This window comes from Schistocerca gregaria, chromosome X, assembly GCF_023897955.1.
Source record: "Schistocerca gregaria isolate iqSchGreg1 chromosome X, iqSchGreg1.2, whole genome shotgun sequence".
Classification (NCBI taxonomy): Eukaryota; Metazoa; Arthropoda; class Insecta; order Orthoptera; family Acrididae; genus Schistocerca; species Schistocerca gregaria.
In genome coordinates this window covers 398,410,487-398,424,954 of record NC_064931.1, presented here as the reverse complement: position 1 = coordinate 398,424,954, position 14,468 = coordinate 398,410,487, and positions in this window count along the sequence as shown.

The window sequence follows — 14,468 nt, the reverse complement described above, 5'->3', positions numbered from 1 at the left end:
CAGCAAGGTGGAGGTTCCCTGTTGTTTTGGGGTGGCTTTATGTGGGGCCGGCATACACCGCTGGTAGTCATGGAAGGCGCCGTAACGTCTGTACGATACTTGAATGCCAACCTCCGACCGATAGTACAACTACGAGTATATCGGCAGCATACTGACGAGGCATTCGTCTTCATGGACGACAATTCACTCCCCCATCGTGCACGTCTTGTGAATGACTTTCTTCAGGATAACGACATCGCTTGACTAGAGTGACCAGCATGTGATAAATTAATCTTTCTTCTAAGATAAGTCATAGTGTCAGTATTGCCTCACGTGTTCCAAAATTTCTACGAAATCCAAAATGATCTTCCCCGAGGTCGGCTTCTATCAGTTTTTCCATTCCTCTGTAAATAATTCGCATTAGTATTTTGCAGTGTGTCTTATTAAACTGCTAGTTTGGTAACTTTCACATCTTTCAACACCTGCTTTCTTTGGGATTGGGATTATTATATTCTACTTGAAGTCTGAGGGTATTTTGCCTGTCTCATACATCTTGCTCAACAGATGGTAGAGTTTTGTCCGGACTGGCTCTCCCAAGGTTGTCAATAGTTCTAATGGAATGTTGTTTACTCCGGGGGCATTGTTTCGACTCAGGTCTTTTAGTGCTCTGTCAAACTCTTCACGCAATAGTATATCTCCCATTTCATCTTCATCTGCATCCTCTTCCATTTCCATAATATTGTCCTCAAGTACATCCTCCTTGTATAGGCCCTCTGTATACTCCTTCCACGTTTCTGCTTTCCCTTCTTTGCTTAGAAATGGGTTTCCAAAAAAGCTCTTGATATTTTTGTAAGTGCTTCTCCTTTCTCCAAAGGTCTCTTTAATTTTCCTGTAGGCAGTATTTATCTTACCCCTAGTGAGATAAGCCTGTACATCCTTACATTTGTCCTCTACCCATCCCTGCTTACCCATTTTGCACCCCCTGTCGATCTCACTTTTGAGACGTTTGTATTCCTTTTTTCCTGCTTCATTTACTGCATTTTTATATTTTCTCCTTTCATCAACTGAAGTCAATATTTCTTCTGTTACCCAAGGGTTTCTACTAGCCCTCGTCTTTTCACCTATTTGATCCTCTGCTGCCTTCACTATTTCATCCCTCAAAGCTACACATTTTGCTTCTACTGCATTTCTTTCCCCCATTTCTGTCAATTGTTCCCTTATGCTCTGCCTCAAACTCTGTACAATCTCTGATTCTTTCAGTTTATCCAGGTCCCATCTCCTTAAATTCCCACCTTTTTGCAGTTTCTTCAGTTTAAATCTACAGTTCATAACCAATAGATTGTGGTCAGAGTCCACATCTGCCCCTGGAAATGTCTTACAACTTAAAACCTTGTTCCTAAATCTCTGTCTTACCATTATAAAATCTATCTGATACCTTTTAGTATCTCCAGGGTTCTTCCATGTATGCAACCTTTTTTATGATTCTTAAACCAAATATTAGCTATGATTAAGTTATGCTCTACCCAAAATTCTACCAGGCAGCTTGCTCTTTCATTTCTTAGCCCCAATCCATATTCACCTACTATATTTCCTTCTATCCCTTTTCCTACTGATGAATTCCAGTCACCCATGACTATTAAATTTTCGTCTTCCTTGACTACCTGAATAATTTCTTTTATCTCATCATACATTTCATCAATTTCTTCGTCATCTCCAGAGCTAGTTGGCATATAAACTTGTACTACTGTAGTAGGTGTGGGCTTCGTATCTATCTTGGCCACAATAATGCGTTCACTATGCTGTTTGTAGTATCTTACCCGTACACCTATTTTTTTATTCATTATGAAACCCACTCCTGCATTACCCCTATTAGATTTTGTACACTCCTGGAAATTTAAATAAGAGCACCGTGAATTCATTGTCCCAGGAAGGGGAAACTTTATTGACACATTCCTGGGGTCAGATACATCACATGATCACACTGACAGAACCACAGGCACATAGACACAGGCAACAGAGCATGTACAATGTGGGCACTAGTACAGTGTATATCCACCTTTCGCAGCAATGCAGGCTGCTATTCTCCCATGGAGACGATCGTAGAGATGCTGGATGTAGTCCTGTGGAACGGCTTGCCATGCCATTTCCACCTGGCGCCTCAGTTGGACCAGCGTTCGTGCTGGACGTGCAGACCGCGTGAGACGACGCTTCATCCAGTCCAAAACATGCTCAATGGGGGACAGATCGGGAGATCTTGCTGGCCAGGGTAGTTGACATACACCTTCTAGATCACGTTGGGTGGCACGGGATACATGCGGACGTGCATTGTCCTGTTGGAACAGCAAGTTCCCTTACCGGTCTAGGAATGGTAGAATGATGGGTTCGATGACGGTTTGGATGTACCGTGCACTATTCAGTGTCCCCTCGACGATCACCAGAGGTGTACGGTCAGTGTAGGAGATCGCTCCCCACACCATGATGCCGGGTGTTGGCCCTGTGTGCCTCAGTCGTATGCAGTCCTGATTGTGGCGCTCACCTGCACGGCGCCAAACACTCATACGACCATCATTGGCACCAAGGCAGAAGCGACTCTCATCGCTGAAGACGACACGTCTCCATTCGTCCCTCCATTCACGCCTGTCGCGACACCACTGGAGGCGGGCTCCACGATGTTGGGGCGTGAGCGGAAGACGGCCTAACGGTGTGCGGGACCGTAGCCCAGCTTCATGGAGACGGTTGCGAATGGTCCTCGCCGATACCCCAGGAGCAACAGTGTCCCTAATTTGCTGGGAAGTGGCGGTGCGGTCCCCTACGGCACTTCATAGGATCCCACGGTCTTGGCGTGCATCCGTGCGTCGCTGCGGTCCGGTCCCAGGTCGACGGGCACGTGCACCTTCCGCCGACCACTGGCGACAACATCGATGTACTGTGGAGACCTCACGCCCCACGTGTTGAGCAATTTGGTGGTACGTCCACCCAGCCTCCCGCATGCCCACTATACGCCCTCGCTCAAAGTCCGTCAAATGCACATACGGTTCACGTCCACGCTGTCGCGGCATGGTACCATTGTTACAGACTGCGATGGAGCTCCGTATGCCACGGCAAACTTTCTGACACTGACGGCGGCGGTGTACAAATGCTGCGCAGCTGGCGCTATTCGACGGCCAACACCGCGGTTCCTGATGTGTCCGCTGTGCCGTGCGTGTGATCATTGCTTGTACAGCCCTCTCGCAGTGTCCGGAGCAAGTATGGTGGGACTGACACACCGGTGTCAATGTGTTATTTTTTCCATTTCCAGGAGTGTATTTATAACCCTGTATTCACCTGACCCGAAGTCTTGTTCCTCCTGCCACCGAACTTTCACTAATTCCCACTATATCTAACTTTAATCTATCCATTTCCGTTTTTAAATTTTCTAACCTACCTGAACGATTAAGGGATCTGACATTCCACGCTCCGATCAGTAGAACGCCAGTTTTCTATCTCCTGATAACGACGTCCTCCTGAGTTGTCCCTGCCGGGAGATCCGAATGGGGGACTATTATACCTCCGAAATATTTTACCCAAGAGGACACCATCATCATTTATCCATATAGCAAAGCTGCATGTCCTCGGTAAAAATTACGGCTGTAGTTTCCCCTTAATTTCAGCCGTTCACAGTACCAGAACAGCAAGGCCATTTTGGTTAATGTTACAAGGCCAGATCACTCAGTCATCGAGACCGTTGCCCCAGCAACTACTGAAAAGGCTGCTGCCCCTCTTCAGGAACCACACGATTGTCGGGCCTCTCAACAGATACCCCTCCGTTCTGGTTGCACCTACGGTAGGGCTATTTGTATCGTTGAGGCACACTAGCCTCCCCACCAACAGTAAGGTCCATGGTTCGTGGGGGAAGATAGAATAGCACACAGGAGGTAAAAATGTCTTTCATCAGCATATTGCCAGTTCCTCCATTTTGGTCTATTTCTCTCTTCTTTGAAAATGTTGACAAGCTTTTGATGATGTTGACTGGAATATTCACTTTCAAATTCTAAAGGTGGCAGTTATAAGAGTCGAGGGACATGAAAGGGAAGCAGTGGTTGGGAAGGGAGTGAGACAGGGTTGTAGCCTATCCCCGATGTTATTCAATCTGCTTATTGAGCAAGCAGTAAAGGAAACAAAAGAAAAATTCGGAGTAGGTATTAAAATCCATGGAGAAGAAATAAAAACATTGAGGTTAGCCGATGACATTGTAATTCTGTCAGAGACAGCAAAGGACTTGGAAGAGCAGTTGAACGGAATGGAGAGTGTTTTGAAAGGAGGATATGATGAACATCAACAAAAGCAAAACGAGGATAATGGAATGTAGTCAAATTAAGTAGGGTGATGCTGAGGGAATTAGATTAGGAAATGAGAAACTTAACGTAGTAAAGAATTTTGGCTATTTGGTGTCGCAAAATAACAGATCATGGTCGAAGTAGAGACGATATAAAATGTAGACTGGCAATGGCAAGAAAAGCGTTTCTGAAGATGAGAAATTTGTTAACATCGAGTATAGAGTTAAGTGTCAGGAAGTCGTTTCTGAAACTATTTGTACGGAGTGTAGCCTTGTATGGAAGTGAAACGTGGACGATAAATAGTTTGGACAGCTAGAGAATAGAAGCTTTCGAAATGTGGTGCTACAGAGGAATGCTGAAGATTAAATGGGTTTATCACATAACTAATGAGGAGGTACTGAATAGAATTGGGAAGAAGAGGAGTTTGTGGCACAACTTGACAAGAAGGAGGGACCGGTTGGTAGGACATGTTCTGAGGCATCAGGCGATCACAAATTTAGCATTGGAGGGCAGCGTGGAGGGTAAAAATCGTAAAGGGAGACCAAGAGATGAATACACTAAGCAGGTTCAGAAGGATGTAGGTTGCAGTAGGTACTGGGAGATGAAGAAACTTGCACAGGATAGAGTAGCATGGTGAGCTGCATCAAACCAGTCTCAGGACTGAAGTCCACAACAACAACAACTCTCTTCTCAGAGTGCTTCTCGCACAAAGAGATTCTATCATTGCCAGCTGCTTAATCCAGCGAGTATCAATAGACTGGCTCAGTGGTCTATCAAGAGCATTAAGAAGACCACTTTTTTTTACTGAGAGTCCAGTCAATGAAATAGGAGACAGTACATGTCAGATAATTATTTCTTCTCACACAGGATGTCTACATGTCTGTATTCACCTTTTGTTATACGAGCAATTACCTCAGGCGTAATTATATGTCGTATGCTTTTAGTACTTTCTGCCATGTACCGCAACACAGTTGAGGGGTGAGACATAATGGTTTTGTAGTGTCGATTAACGTCCAAACAAGATCCATAAGTTCTTCACACTTATAGTTCAATACGACCTTACGTCTCGTGCACACATAGCCACTCATTTGTAGACGGTTATCTCCTCAGCTGGTTTAGAAAGTCGTTTCTCGTCCACATAAGACCCTTGTTTATTAGACACGGGTTGATGACTGGAAATGTGCGAAATGTCACTTGATCCTTCAGCATGAGAGTCAATTTCACCGCACAGCGAACAGCAAACAAAATTAACGGTTTTCCTATCGTCATCCGCGATAGACTTTAACATGGTCCTAGCTGAACCTGTAAAATTCGCTTCAGGTGGTGTGGTTCTTTACCTTTCACTTCCATTTTTATTGACATGTGGACCTACTGCAAACCACGTTAGGTTCCGCTCTCATTTTGCGCGTTACACAAAAATGAAGAAATCCCACCACTCCACTAAACTCTTGAGGTTTAAGGCGCTGCAGTCATGGACTGTGCAGCTGGTCCCGGTGGAGGTTCAAGTCCTCCCTCGGGCATCGACATCTACATCTACATCTACATGATTACTCTTCAAATCACATTTAAGTGCTTGGCGGAGCGTTCATCGAACCGCAATCATTCCACTTCAGAACAGCAGGCAGAAAAACGAACACCTAAACCTTTCTGTTCGAGCTCTGATTTCTCTCATTTTGTTGATCATTCCTACCTATGTAGGTTGGGCTCAACAAAATATTTTTGCATTCGGAAGAGAAAGTTGGTGACTGAAATTTCGTAAATAGATCTCGTCGCGACGAAAAACGTCTTTGCTTTGATGACTTCCATCCAAACTCGCGTATCATATTTGCCACACTCTCTCCCCTATTACGTGATAATACAAAACGAGTTGGCGTTTCTTGCACCCTTTCGACGTCCTCTGTCAATCCCACCTGGTAAGGATCCCACACCGTGCAGCAATATTCTAACAGAGCACGAAGGAGTGTAGTGTAAGCTTTCTCTTTAGTGGACTTGTTGCATCTTCTTAGTGTGCTGCCAATGAAACGCAACCTTTGTCTCGCCTTCGCCACAATATTATCTATGTTGTCTTTCCAATTGCAATTGTTCGTAATTTTAACACCCAGGTACTTAGTTGAATTGGCAGCCTTGAGAATTGTACTACTTATCGAGTAATCGAATTCCAACGGATTTCTTTTGGAACTCATGTTGATCACCTCACACTTTTCGTTATTTAGCTTCAACTGCCACCTGACACACCATACAGCAATCTTTTCTAAATCGCTATGCAACTGATACTGGTCTTCGGATGACAATACTAGACGGTAAATTACAGCATCAGTTGTGAACAACCTAAATTAGGCTTATAATACTACAATTCTTCCAACACAATAACAGCTGCAGAATAATTAATCTTGTTGCTGTAAAATTTTATAGCAAGTTCATCAATCCTCTGTTGGTTCTTAGGAACAAGGAAGGCCAGGCGTAGATTGTCTCGGTAATTTCGGATATGGTCCCAGTTGGCATAGAAAAATTCCAACACAGACATTAGCTCTAAACAAATACCTTTATTCAGAATGTAACATTACCTTTCCTCTTACAAAACGCCATATAGACTCTATTCCTTACAACAAATGTAACGTATTTTACTCGGGATATGCGTTGTGAAACGAAGTCGTGCCATAAGTTTCTTGTTTTCCCCAGTTCGACTCAGTATCTTGTTATTAGTTATTCGATCTGCAGCACCAGCACTAATTTTCGGCGCTACTGAGTAAAATTGTGATTAAGTTGGCACTACGACAGACACCGACGACAGCGCCCTCTAACCGGTGCTGTGGTGGTCTACCAGCTCCGTTACAGATTCTGCCCATTGGAGCATGTTCTCCAGACGTTTCTAGCATTTGTAGACTTAGAGAAATCTTTTGACCATGTTGATTGTAATACCCTCTTTCAAATTCTGAAGGTGGCAGGGATAAAATACAGAGAGATTGATTTAAGTGTCAGGAAGTCGTTTCTGAAAGTATTTGTATGGAGTGTAGCCATGTATGGAAGTGAAACGTGAACGATAAATAGCTTAGACAAGAAGAGAATAGAAGCTTTCGAAATGTGGTGCTACAGAAGAATGCTGAAGATTAGATGGATTGATCACATAACTAATGAGGAGGTATTGAATAGAATTGGGGAGAAGAGGAGCTTGTGGCACAACTTGACTAGAAGAAGGGATCGGTTGGTAGGAGATGTTCTGAGACATCGAGGGATCACCAATTTGGGATTGGAGGGCAGCGTGGAGGGTAAAAATCGTAGAGGGAGACCAAGAGATGAATACACTAAACAGATTCAGATGGATTTAGGTTGCAGTGGGTACTGGGAGATGAAGAGGCTTGCACAGGATAGAGTAGCATGGAGAGCTGCATCAAACCACTCTCAGGACTGAAGACCACAAGAACAACATGTTACTCTATTACTGTAATTCTTTTATGCAAACGTTTATTTTATAGCTGTCAAGGCATAAGGGTTTTTGTAGCTCTTCAAAGCGGCGTCCAGTGAATTAGAGCTGGGGAAATCACCTCCACTGCACCTTCTGTTTACATGGTCAATGACAATGATAAAGCATCTGATTCAGTCGCCCCAGGAAAGAGAAGCTTCAGAACTCGAACTTTTAAATAAACACAGAAAATTATAATTAGATGTAAAACTATGTGTCCAGAGATGCTGTGAGGTAGCAACTTTCCTCTGGCGACGATTCGTCATTTAAAAATGATATCTGAAGATAAGAGGCGTAGAGTCATGAAAAGGATACAACAGTTATCCTTCCTCATACTCCAGCAATCCCAGAATACACTCTAACGACATTTCTCTTTAGTACATCGCGAACCGTTTTTTCTCTTTGTTTCCGCCAGTCGATTCTAACGGAACTGGCTTACGTTTCGATATAGAAACAGTTATCTCAACGTACTCTGCTCTTCTGAAAGCTACAAAAATAACATTGAATGTTCTGAAGTATAAGAGATGCTCATTCCTACATGTTCCTCCACAACTGTTAACATGTGAATCCTTGGGAATCCTTGTTGTCCTGAATTAAAGATTGTTTTTTTTTTCTGTACATGCATTGAAATATGAATTTTGCTGTTCTCCAGTAGAGAGAAGAGAGGAGTAATGAGACTGGACATGTATTTCAGAGCCTCACCACATCAAAAAACAAATCTTGTTGAAGCACATAAATTCTGCTACTCCAGCTGCTGAATTTCTAGTTGTGCAATGGGAAGATGCAGCAGTAAAGTATACAAGGAAAAATTTTTAAACAGAATGAAGGAGAAGCAGTAAACATTGTGTGTGTAGTGCGGCAGCCTATGTACGATGACAAAGTGCATTGTTGCCAAATTTATTCAAGATGGCGGCAATAACGTCATCCAAGATATCGGCATTTAGACTTGGTAACAATGCTTGACGTTATCCAAGATGGCGGCTTTTGGCGGAAAATAGGCCAATTGTGCTACGTCCACTAACCTAACCTCACAGAAAACATGGACGGAAGTTTGAATTTTGGTAGGAAAACAGACGAATTGTTCTGTTTTCACTAACTTAAGCCTCCAGAGGAAAAAAATGGCAGGAAGTTTCAATTCCAACAGGATAATGCATGAAGAACTGTACTTCTCTTTCTTATTATTCGTTATTATTGATTATCATATATTAACATTCATTATCATTTATTATTATTTAAACAGACAAATTGGGCTATGTCCACTAATCTAAGCCCACAGAAAGAATAGGTCCCAAACTCAAATTCCAAGAGGAAAATGCTTGCAAAACCGTACTTGTCTTTATTATTATTCATTTTTATTGATTATCATTTATTATTAACCATCATCATTTATTATCATTTATTATTACGTATTATTATTGACCTGCCTACACTAGAGAATTCACTCCAAATTCAAATTCCAACACGATAATGTCACGAAAATTGTACTTCTGTTTATTATTATCATTTATTATTTATTCGAGATGTCCACTTTTCTCGGTGTGAAATCCATTTTTCTTACATCCATATCAAAAATCTATCACAAGTTCAAATCCCAACACCGTAATTGATCACACGTACGAACTTTCTCCGTCACTTATCTTTTTTCACTGGTAACCTATCACAATCACGTCAAATAATAAACTGCATTTATAGTAACCTATGTCACGTCCTTTGATTTTGCAAGGGGGAAGGGACTGAAGACTTTATTTCATTTTTGATATCTGAGTGCAGTCGCCACGGCGTCGGCGACCCAACTGAATTAGTTCAAATCCTCTGCCACCCCCTGTCCAGCGTGCGGAGACACTGCCGACGCCTGTCACGTGAGGCGGTCTCTAGCGCTGGACTGCCGGTACGCTGCGTGCGAGCCCAGCAAATGCTCCCACGTCGTAAACATGTTTCTCTGGACTGGCTGGAACTTGCCGAGTTTGATGTCACAATTGTCCCTTGTCCGTTCACCACGTGTATTCGTTCCCTCTGCACGTTTCCCGCTGAAACTGTTGGCCTTGGAGCTGAATCACGCAACGGTCTGATGTTCCCTGCCACACATTTGGCGCCAAAGTTTTTTTTCCAGGGCACATTTAAACCTATCGATGCTGACCGCTCACCATCCACGATGTGTTCTTGTGCGAGCGAGATGCAGTGCTCCACTTTTGGCGGACAAAGTTTGCTCGACAGTGGAATCCGCCATGACTGTATAACAGCACGTTTGGTCAGCACTAGAACGCTCTCTAATTGACTTTCTCTCGCGCACACGTTATAACAGTACAATCGCTGCGCCGCCGCCCCGCTTACGTCACACACTCACCATACACGCGATGGACAAAAATCTTCTGTAAATACGCTGTGTTCCACATCGCTCATCTAACCTATCAATTGCCTAAGTAATTAATTCCATTTCAGTTTTAATCATATCCAATAATTAAAGTTACAATTTCATATACTTATGCAAAGGTGTTCATCTACCTAATTTCAACTACTTTTCGAGGACCAGACAGCCAACTCTTCCTAGGAACCAGCGCCGAGTTTCAATTCCAGCAGCAAAGAAAGGTCACTTCCGCTTTCTCTACCAACCTAATAAAATTGTTCGAAAGAAAGTGCACTTGTACTAATCTCAGCCACCCGACCGCCACATCCTCCTAGGAACCAGCGCCAAGTTTGAAATCTGCCAGTAAATGAAGCTCACATGCGCTCTCACCACCAACCAAAGAAAATTGTTGCAAACCTAGCTCATCGCCACTAAACTAAGCCAACAGCACTTAACCTCTTCCTACACGTTTTGGGTAAAGGACTCACCCTGCACTAGGCCCATGGATGGTCGAACCAATTTACTTTATTTAGGAATGGAGTGTATGTTTCACACCAACGTGTTCCACACCATACAGACCTGAAAAACACTCATACATAACTCATTTACAATGCTCTAGACACACGCTTGCTAACTGTAAATAGTTAAAAATACCCCATAGCACAGCCTACAGACATGTGAACCACTAGTAAATAATGCAAAACATTTACGTCCAAATAGCCAAACAACTCCTAATTTTCAGAAATAAATTCAGCCCATAGGCTGGTGGGAGGAGTGTACTTTATTTATTTGGGCCAGGTCTTTTTGAAACTTTGGCATCACATAGGTTTAGATATGTAAGGCTGACGTAAAGCAGGTTCTAAACTCCAGTAATGCACTACACGTGGCAACACAACCACACCCATGAAGATATTCATTCCAATCCAGACCTGTAACTCGTCTTCAGATAAATTTTTCCATTTATTTGTTGACTCACTCACAGTCTGGCCAGATTGCCGTTTTTGCGCAAAAACCACACAGACTGCGCTGTGCTGCTCGAGGAAGTAAGGAAGGACTGCACTCTATTTATTAGGAACCCTTTTATTTAGTCGTGGAGTATATTTGTCACAAAACACCTGCACTGATCCGCCTGTGGTTATCTGACACAGGCCACAAACGTGTAAACAACTCCTAATTTCTCCACACAGTAGCAAACAGCTCTTAAATAATGCAGTACACAATATCAGCAGACGCGCTCTATACTCTTAAACTCTACAAATAAAGCACAGAACAGTGAACAGACATGCCTGAAAACAGTGCAACAGACACTATATCAAACTGCTACTAAATAATTCTTCACACAGATGTGTAGATACGCTCAGTACTCGTAAACTATCCTAATAACACATAGCAGAGCCTGCAGATCCGCTAACAAAATAGCTCAGCAGACGTGCACAGGTACCCCCCCCCCCCCCCCACCTCCCACCGCACCCTGCCCATAGAATCGTGAAATTACCTATCCGTCTGATTTCAGACCTCACACAGCCCCTACTCGGCTTCCGCAAGCATGAGTTGGCGCGGTCAACACGCTTGTCAGCTGTCAGAGCACACACATACATACGTCCAGGATACCGATCCGTCACAACACCAAGCCCCGACCACTGAACGTGGGTAAGTCAACTTTATATCAACGCATCATAATTCCAAACCGCAGTCTCCATATGCTACAAACATCATAGCAGAAGCACATGTCCTTATCTTCTATGATACACTGCGCATTGGGCCTGACACAACATTACATGGCCCTTTAACTAAACATAACTACACATCCCTGCTCTCGCCTCGTCATGTGACCAGCCATCTAAAACCTTCTTAATATTATTCTTAGTTTACAACATTTTCTTTAAAATTAAGATGTAATATACTCCTCCCGCCACACCTAACCTCACACCCATCCAACCATCAACTTACACTAACGTCCTCAACCCTATCTTGATGCTCATATATCACCCCACAATCCATGTCCATCAATCAATTTACTATTCTCATCCCCTCTTTTCGAATTACAAATGTAGCCTCTCCCTAAACACCAATCAACTCATCTTTCTCGCACTTTCGGCACTAACATTAATTTTACACGCCCCCAGGAATACAAAACCCAATTAAAGAGTGAACCTTTTACACAGAGCATCAAGCACATACGACACTCACACCAATACTCAAAACCTGGTCCATATTTACCACCACCACACTTAACTAAATATTATTACCATTGCCTCAACACTCTGCCAGCACTCAATTTGGACCTATTTTTCCGCTCTTAACTCTTGTCACTAGCGGTAGAATATCACTATCTATAGATTGAATAAATTTCCAGATTAAAAAAAATCTCGCCGAGCCGTTTGGAGACTCCTATATCCAAACTAATAGCATCATTCAACTATCACTTGTTCTTATCTAATAACTCATCCATCAGGTCCGGGGGCAAGATGACCCCTTTCTTTCTTTCTTTCAGCAGTAGGGAGCTATTTTTTAGAGCGGTAGCTAAATTGCGCCATCAACTTAACATCACTAATCGCGAAACATATTTTCAAATACGTAAACACCCTTACTCAATTACACAGCGGTCCCGCTGAGGATATGACCTTAAAATATTACAGTCCTCAATCCAATAACCACCAAACCAGGTACTAATCCAATATTCACTCCTGCCAAAACTCACTTAATAACAAAAAAGCATTCTCCCTTTCTAAGCATAGATGAGTATGCATTTATCTTCACCCATCTGATCTCTGCAATTTAAGTTGGAGAAAGACATATCTATTACCTTCTGTAGGCTGTATAGAAACTGGACGATCTCAGTTACTGCAACAGGATCTTGTTTTGACCATTCACTGGACATGAGCGCAATGTAGTACGTCCGAAACTAGATACAAGTACAACAGGTCCTCAACACCGAATGATCTTTATCCTCTACCATCAAACAGTGAAAAAAAATTACCAGCTATAAAAGCTCATCATATTTATATGTCACGAAGGCACCAATGCGATCCACCTCCAGCGAGGACAAATCGAATTCACAATACTCTCCCTGAATGCGACCATCCAAGAATTCCTAACAGCTCACCAGGTCAGACACCTCAAAATGCAGCTGCCTATGTGAACAAGATCATATTAAATATACAGACGCTGCACAGACCACTTTAAAGTTTCATCACCCAAACTCTAAACGAATGAGAAGTTACCTCTGGCCCTTGTTCAAACAGTGTTTTCTAACATGATTTTGCACACTGACAAACATTTCGTCTTACTGCCGCGACTTCGAAGTCAGTGTCTGATTCTAAACAGACATTAACACGGACTAATGCTCGGCCTCTCACAGGAAACTATACCTTCCACCTTGTAAATTGTATTCTTACAGTCGATAGCATAACATTGAATGATTTTAAATAAAGGACAGCCACAACACAAGGAAACTAGAAGAGCCTGGTGGCGTTGTCGCGACTTCCCTCGAAAGTGATTGACCACCTATACATTTCAACTCATATGTCGCAGTGACCGAATAGTTTATAACTCTGCGTTCCATTTCTAGTGATTGGTCATTTTTGTACACAAATACGGGATCACCGTTTTCAGTGCTAGCAACCCTGGAAGTTGCGGTCCATCAACCAAAATTTGTCCCCCAACTCAAACAAGCATTGTCACTCAATCATTATGCACAGATGCAATGGGTAAGACACCACCGATCTACTGTAATAATATCCATCATAGCTCATATCGCGAAAAATTTTACATTATGTCCAACACTGACCAATCATGTGGCAGCTTGTTTTCCTAATTTCACTATCATAGCTAAGCCATACCTCCTCTGCTTTGCAAGTATCATTGTGAACATTCATAGATGACTGCTCAGCACGTCCATTCACACTTAATTCTCAAACACATAAAAACGATCAAAGTATACCAGACAACGCTATACATATTTCTAAGACCTCGCGCATAGTACTCGATCAATCTCTCTGCGTATGGCGGTCACAGAGCCATCTCGCCCTCTTAAACTAAAAGACCATCCTCACCTCGGCATTGACCAACCTATCCCACAACACCACTACCCAATTATTCCTCAACCGAGCAGACGAATACAGCTACACTCCACCTCTATTCACTGAATAGAGGTTTCCCAGTCCTAATCTCTCCAAGTGCACTACATTTCTCGAAATGTAACGAAGTCTTGGAGCTTAGCACACCATATCGATCTATAGTAACAGACCTCAAAGGGCCTTAATTTAATAGCACGCAGTTGAGAAGAACAAGAACGGAGCGATATTTATACACAACATAGTTCGACAGATTTTTACGTAAATCATCCAATCTGTCATGTGTAAAGTAT